Here is an 8,228-nt window from a genome sequence, read left to right on the forward strand (position 1 = left end):
TGATTGTAAGATAAATCAAGCGACCAACAAGGCACCTGTAACGGGAAGGATCTTCGTGGTCAGGACCGGAAGGCAAAGCAAGGCCATGATTTTGTTCAAGAGGAGAGTCTACAGGCTTACAACCAAGCATGCCACACTCATTTAAAATGTCAACTGTAAATATACGTTGGCTAAGAAATAGACCAGCAGATCCTCGAGCGAACTCGATGCCCAAAAAATTAAGTTTACTGAGATCTTTTATTCGGAAGCAACTATTGAGATATGATTTGATGCGAGCACACATTTTGGAACTGTTACCAACAAGAAGAATATCATCTACGTAAACCAAGATTAGGGTAAATGTGTCACCATGAGTGTAGGTAAATAGTGTATAATCCGCCTTGGATTGAGTGAAGCCAAAAGACTCAAGGGAAGTATGAAGCTTAGCAAACCAGTTTCGTGGGGATTGCCTAAGACCATATAAAGATTTTTGTAGCTTGCAAACCTGTCCAAAGTGTCCCTTATTGAAACCTTGTGGAATGCGCATGTACACTTCTTCATTGAGTTCACCGTGTAAGAAAGCATTTTGGACATCAAGTTGGTGAATCTCCCATGCTTTAGCAACAACAACAACAACAAGAAAAGTCCTAACACTAACCATTTTTGCAACAGGGGAAAAGGTATCTAAGAAATCCTCTCCTGCAATTTGATTGTTTTCGGCAATGACTAGCCTTGCTTTGTAGCGATCAATACTGTCGTCAGACTTATGCTTGATATGATACACCCATTTGCAAGGGCTTGCTCGTTTGCCTGGTTGAAGTGTAGTAACAACCCATGTATTGTTGAGTTCAAGAACATCGATTTCTTCTTTCATGGCCTTTTGCCAATGAGGATGACACATTGCTTCCTTAAAGCCACGAGGCTCAACAGCAGCACAAACAACACCTAGAAATTTGGTATGCTGAGAGGAAAATTTGGAGTAAGATAAATAATTAGCTAAGGGATAGGGAGTACCTGAGGACGTGACGGAGGGAGTAGCCTGAGATGGAGTAATATGTGTAAAAATGGAGTTGCATTCAAAATCTTGTAAATATGCAGGTGGTTGACGTGTCCGTTGAGGTTTGGCAGTGGCAGGGAGTGGCATATTTTGAACTGATGTGCTCCCCCTATCAGTGGATTCTCCAGAGGAAGATGTATGTGCAGATGAAAGAGGAGTCGCAGTGTGATTCTCAACAACATTTTGGCCAGAAGAAACATCATGAAGAGCAGGGATGTATGTAGCCAAAGCTGGCACACTGGATATAGGTGAAGCAGAATTGGCATCAGCAAATGGAAAAACATCCTCGTGAAAAAGTACATCCCTCGAATAAAAAAGTTCATTGGTACTGACATCATAAAGGCGCCACCTTTTCTTATGAGTTGGATATCCAAGAAACACACATTTTCGTGAACGTGAGGCAAATTTATCTGTTGAACGAGGTTGTTTGTTGGCATAACAAAGACAACCAAATGTACGAACATGATCATAGGATGGTGCAGTCTTGAACAATAGTTCGTTTGGGGTTTTACCAGCAAGCAACTTTGAAGGAGTTAAGTTGATTAAGTGTGCAGCAGCCAAGATACATTATCCCCAAAAATCAAGTGGAAGATGAGCCTCAAATCGCAAAGCACGAGCAACATTCAATACGTGTCTATGTTTCCTTTCTGCACACCCATTTTGTTGGGGCGTGTATGAGCATGTAGTCTGATGAAGGATACCCTCAGCAGCCAAGAAAGATGTGAGCGGTATGGCCTGAAATTCACCGCCATTGTCTGAACGAATAATTTTGGTGGTCTTAAGAAATTGAGTTTTCACCATTTTAATAAAATGGATGAGTAATTTACTGGATTCGTGCTTATCAGACATTAAGTAAACCCAAACAAATCGGCTATGGTCATCAATAATAGTAAGAAAATAATGTGCACCAGTAAGAGAAGACAGATGATAAGGGCCCCAAACGTCTATATGAATTAAATCAAAATAATGTGTAGAGCGCTTATTATTAATCGGAAACAAACTACGGGTCTGTTTTGCTTTGCAACAAACATCAGAAACAACCATTGACTTATTCCTGCCAACAGAAACAAAAGGAAGATAAAGTAGACATTGTGGGGAAGGATGTCCCAGACGACGGTGCCAAGTCTCCAAGAAAGAAGAGCAACAAACAACATGAATATGTGGTGAAGAAGCTTTAAACACATACACTCCATCACAAAGCTCACCCAAGCCAATCGTAGTCCTCAAGTTCAGGTCCTGTACAACACATGAGTTATTAGTGAATATCTCATGCCAAGGATAAGAACGAAGCAATTGAGCGACAAATATGAGATTGCAGTTCAATTCAGGAACAAAAAGAACATCAGTAAGTGTGAGAGAATTTTGAAAAATAATGGTTCCACTTTTGCTTTCCATAGTGTGAGAACCATTTGGTAACCCAACAACAGCAGGAGAAATTTCATGAACTGCGGTCATGAGATCAAGTATATATGTCAAGTGCTAAGAAGCGCCACTGTCAACAATCCAAACAGAGGAAAAATCCTTACCAGCGAGAGTTTCTCAGATGTTGCAGGTTTAGGGGACTCAGCAATGGTGAGTACATGTTGCAAAGTCTCAGGAGATAAGGTAGCATTGGTTTGAGGTTCCTGAAAAGCATCTGATGCAATAACACCATTCATTGGAGAGGATGCATGGGCAGCATGTGTAGTAACAGGTGGCCTGCGAAACGGTAGAGATCTACCTCGTCCATGTTCGCGTCTAGAGGGTCGGTTAGGACGACCATGCAATTGGTAACATTGAGAGACATCATGATGAGGTCTGCCACAATGAGAGCAAACAACACGAGGAGGTTGTGCAACAGAGTTGGTACGGTGACTAGATCGAGTAGCATACCCATTAGCATCAACAGGGTCATCATAGGTCCTGGCTATGGATTTGTGAGTTTCCTCTTGTGTTATCATGGAATAAACACAATTCATAGAAGGCAAAGGGATAATATTTAGGATATGGGTTCGCAAATGGCCATAATTCCAAGCCCATTAAGAATTGGTAGACATGATCCTTCTCTGTTTCTTCAGTAAGAAATTTATGGACAGAGCAATTTGCACCATTGGAGCAAAGGTTAATGGAATGGGCAGCCTCAAGTTCGTCCCATATGGCACGTAACTTTGTATAATATGTAGCCACAGAGGAGCCTTTTTGTTTGATGAAAGAAAGACTTGCCTTTAATTGGTATATTCTTGGAATGTTCTCCACGGAATATCGTTCCTTCAAGTCATCCCACAAAGCTTTGGCAGTGTCATAGTATTTGATGAAAGGTTGAAGCTGTGGATCAATGGTGTTATGGATCCACCCATTGATCATGGAGTTGCAAACTCCCCAAGCATGAAGCTTAGCAGTTTTGGATGCATCAGGGGCAGTAACTGATCCAGTAATAAAATCAAGTTTATTCTTGGCATGTAAAGCATTTTTCATAGCCTTGGCCCAGGTATCATAGTTAGATTCTCCCCGGAGCACAACATTTGTGAGTAAAATGCCAAGACTATCAGATTGGGATACAAAAAAAAGAGACATGGAATCAGTTATTTTGATGGGCGAGGTCTCGTTGTCAGCCATGAGAGCAATCTGAACAACAATTTAAAAAAAGATGGGTAAGTTCCAAGATCGAAACGCTACTGATACCATAAAGAACTATTACAGTGCAATCAGTTGCTTTGTATTATTCAAGGCTGTGTTTAAATACACAGTGAGTTACAATAGAAAGATGAGATAAACATGTACAGTTGTGATATGATAAGATCACACTTAAGTAGCAAATTGTTACAACATAAAAACTACCTAGATTCAAATAGCAAACTGTTACAATATAAAAACTACCTAGATTCAAATACAAGCAGATAATAACCTTATCTTAACACTTTCTACTAAACTTGTGTGCTATTTTTTGCTTGAGTAATGTACTAGAGTTCAGTCCAAAAGATTCATGTTATTTTGGATTTTTCTATTACTGCATTTGTGATATAACTGTTTTTTTGCTTTTACAATTTATGCAGGATGCTGAGGGAGCTAGACTTGCTGGTGCTTTCAGGATTATTGGGTTTGACTTGAATTCTAAGAGATTTATTGAAGGTGAGAGAAACAGTTAAAAAACCTCTATAAGAACCCTAATCATCCTTCCAAATTGATGATCCTGATACATCAAAGATATTAAATAAATGTGCACTAATTCGGTTCTGAATGTACTTATTCTTGTCTACAGCTAAGAAGTTTGGAGTTACTGAGTTTGTGAATCTAAAAGATTATGACAAGCCCGTTCAAGAGGTTTGTCACCTAATAATATGAAAAGATTACTGACTAGTCATTAAGTTAGACATATCTTTTACACTTGATTGAAAATAATTGAAAATAATTTAACAAATTCTCTTCAATTTATTTCAGGTGATTGTTGCATTGACTGGAGGGGGAGTTGACCGAAGTGTTGACTGTATTGGAAGCATCAGTGTTATGATCTCTGCATTCGAATGCATGCATGATGTAATGTTACTCATGCTACTTTTCTTTCCATAATCTTAACTATAGTGTATTCGTGCAAGTCTTCAAATGCCATGTCCTCATTTCCTATTGTGACTTCCTCTGTATAACATTGTAGGGATGGTTGCTATCTTCTTTGATTCTAATCAACGAGACAAACATAATAAGGATCTTGAGTTTGGTTTTTTTGCAGCTCATCTCAGCTCCTAGAATCATGGTATGGAAATGGCATCCCTTACTGATATGAATGAGACACATTTCTTCGCATCTGTATCAAGGATAGGTTGAACCTATCACTTACCCTGTCAACTTAAGAGCAGTTGTTGGCTAGCATCAGAATTGTTCTAGATGAGCTCAAATTCTCTTGCAGTATCAACCTGAAACTGTTCTCTGTACCCTTCTCACCTCTTCTATCAGCATAAAAAAATTCACAGTTTTTAGCTGATGAGAATTGATTATACTCTGTTTATTCTACCAAATTAGTAAATAAGTCAACACACACACACACACACACAGAGAAAGAGAATGAAAGAAAAAAAAAATTCTATTTTTTCTTTTGTGGGTGGTTTTGTTTCTGTATTTGACTTGACAAAAGATTGCACTTACAACAATGATGCTTGATTCCAATCCATGACATGAGATGAAAGGCCTAGACCGGTTCAGAACCTTAAGGGTGTCCATAAGATATTGGTGGAACAACCTTAAAACCGGTTCAGAACCTTAAAATAACATTGCCAAGAATAAAAAGGAAAAGAAAAAAAAATCTTCCTTAAAACCGGTTCGGAACCGGTTCAAAATCAGTTCGAAACTGGTTCGGAAATGGTTCAAAACCGGTTCGAAAATGGTTCTAGTTCGAAACTCGTTTGAAACCAGTTTATAAACCGTTCAAAATCGGTTGACCCAGTTTTAAACCGAACAGAACCGGTTCAGTTCTTTAAAAAATCCAGTTCAGGTCGACCCATGCCCATCCCTAGTCGTATCAGACACAAAAATGTAACTTCCATCTTTTTTCAACTTCCATATATACCACATATATAAAAGGAAATATTTTTCTTATGTTGCGTGAGATAATTATCTCACGCAACACAAAAAAAAGGACGGGATATATTATAAAAGGAGAAAAAAAATGAATATCACCAATTTTTTTATGGTTCGCTTTTTCTGCAGTCACTGCAGATAAATTATTTGAAGATCAATACAATGTTGTTTTGGGCAGAAATCATGGTGTTTTTGTAATTTTAATTTATTTCAGGGTTATTATAGTCTTTATAATTATAATTTTTTAATCTCAAAATGACGCGTTTTAGGAGTAATTGCAGATAACTTATTTGCAATAACTGCAAAAATATTTTTTTTTATACTGTACGAGACAATATAAATCATTTAAATATACATATCAAAACAACTCTTAAGTTTAGGATCTCTAGCGTATGACTATGGGCTTGGGTAAGATTGACTGTTAATGTTTGAACTCTACCAATTGTCTACTTTTACTAAGCTCTACAAACAAGGCAGGTTTGTAAGGGCCCGTTTGGATGAGCTTTTAAAAAAATGATTTTTTATGCATTTCTTATTTTAAAATAATTTTTTCTAAAAGGTAAAGTTATTTTACGTTTGGATGTATGATATGAAAATCACTTTTACATAAAAAAGTTGTTTGGATGTTAAAATAATAAAAAACACTTTTTATATATAAAATTACAATAAAGGAGAGATAAAATAGCATGATTGTGGGATAAGAAGAGATAAAATAGGTATGATAGGATAATGTTAAAATTGTATTTTAAAAATTTATATTATCTTTTTTCTAAATTTTTTTTATATTATCTTTTAATTTCTGCTTTTTTCAAAAGCAACCAACTACTAACTATAAAAAAGTAGTATTTTTACTCTTATTTAAATTTTGTTTTTTTAAAAAGTTGTTATCCAAATATCTAAAAATTCATAAAATGACTTTTATTTAAAAAAACAACTTTTTTAGGAAAAAAAGTCCATCCAAACGGGCAGTAAGATTGAGAAACTCATGTAATAAGCTTCTCAAATCGGGATTCAATGTATTGTAAGGTGTCTAGGTTTAGAAACATACCGGTCTCAAATCGGTTAGTAATTAAGGCACAGACGTGAGTATCTGACACTCACCGTGGGGCCGTGATAAAACACTTCATTGGACGTACAAATACATCTTTTCCCTACCTGGACATGATGGTACGAACTTAGACCACCAAAAATGGGAATTTTTTTTAATATGCTCCTGCAAAATAATTCTATTTGGTGATTTTTTATTAAAAATTAATTTTTTTTCTTTATATTCCTATTTTTCTTTTAAATTCTTTCTCAATCTTTTTCCCTCATATTTTTGGAAAGTAAGCATAAGCTCCCAGACCACAAAAAACGAGCTCCAAATATGGAGGAGTAGTTCATGGAGAATAGAAAGCGAACAATAGTACAATACTCTTGTTGGGCTTCCTCCTTCAATGCTAAGCCCAAGCCCATTAAGGGATTTCCCAAAAATCCTAAACCTTAAACCCTAAATTTCACCTCCTTTATATATTCATTAGTTGTGGACGGAGGCTAGGTTAGAGAGAGAAAAAATTGAGAGATTTGAGAGCAAAGCTTTAAACTTTGTATTTGAGAGATCTCTACAGAGAGTTTGAGTGAAACATCTCTAGGGTAGTTTAATTATCACCATTGTTGGAGAGGTTGTGTTAACCACCACATTGGTGTATTTTGATTCTTTGTATCTATTATTTTCATAGTGGACGTTTGATCTGGACTAGGTCCCGTAGGTTTTTACTTCTTCATTGGAGAAGGTTTTCCCACGTTAAAAACTGTTTGTGTTCTCTTTCTCTCTCCCCCCTTTGTTTTCGTTTTTCCACTGCGCTGCCTGACCTGGTGAAGTTCAGGCCGAGGTAACTGCCGATATCCGAGACCCAAGATCTTGTTGACTGACTTCCGCAAAAAGGATGTTAAGCTGAGCTTAAGGGAACCAAGTTCCCAACAGTGGTATCAGAGCCTGAGTTCGACGGGTTCTGAGGGAGACGAGATGGAGACCAGTGGCATAACCCATGACAGAGATATGTTCCAGCTGACCGCAGACAATTTCACGTATTGGAGACCGATGATGGAAGATCACCTCTATTGCAAAGATTTACATGAGCCCATTATCCTAGATGAGAGACCGGCAGGCAAAACCGATAAGGAGTGGGAGGTCCAGAGTCGTAAAGCGGTAGCTACAATCAGAAAATATATTGACAAGAGCCTCTTTGAGCATGTGTCCGAGTTCACGGACGCGTATGAGTTGTGGACGAAGTTAGAGTCCATGATTCAAAAGAAGACTCACAGGAACAAAGCACACCTGGTTCGCCGACTTGTGAAGTTAGAATACAAGAACGACATGAGCATGATTGAACACCTCAATACCTACGAAGGTATTGTGAATCAGTTGTCAAAGGCTGAGATGAAAATTGATGACGAAATGCAGGCTTTGCTGCTGTTGAGCTCGCATTTAGAAAGCTGGGATACTCTGGTGATGACCTTGAGTAATTCGACTCCAGATGGAAAATTGAAGATGGATGTCGTAAAAGTAGTCTCCTGAATGAAGAAGCCAGGAGAAGAGAACAAGGTATTTCGAGCACGTCTAAGGCCAACGTTGCTAAGAATAGAGGGAAATTTGACTCCCGGG

The sequence above is a fragment of the Gastrolobium bilobum genome, unplaced genomic scaffold (assembly GCF_033153095.1).
Source record: "Gastrolobium bilobum isolate Gb01-03AN ecotype WA unplaced genomic scaffold, APGP_CSIRO_Gbil_v1 utg30084, whole genome shotgun sequence".
NCBI classification, from domain to species: domain Eukaryota; kingdom Viridiplantae; phylum Streptophyta; class Magnoliopsida; order Fabales; family Fabaceae; genus Gastrolobium; species Gastrolobium bilobum.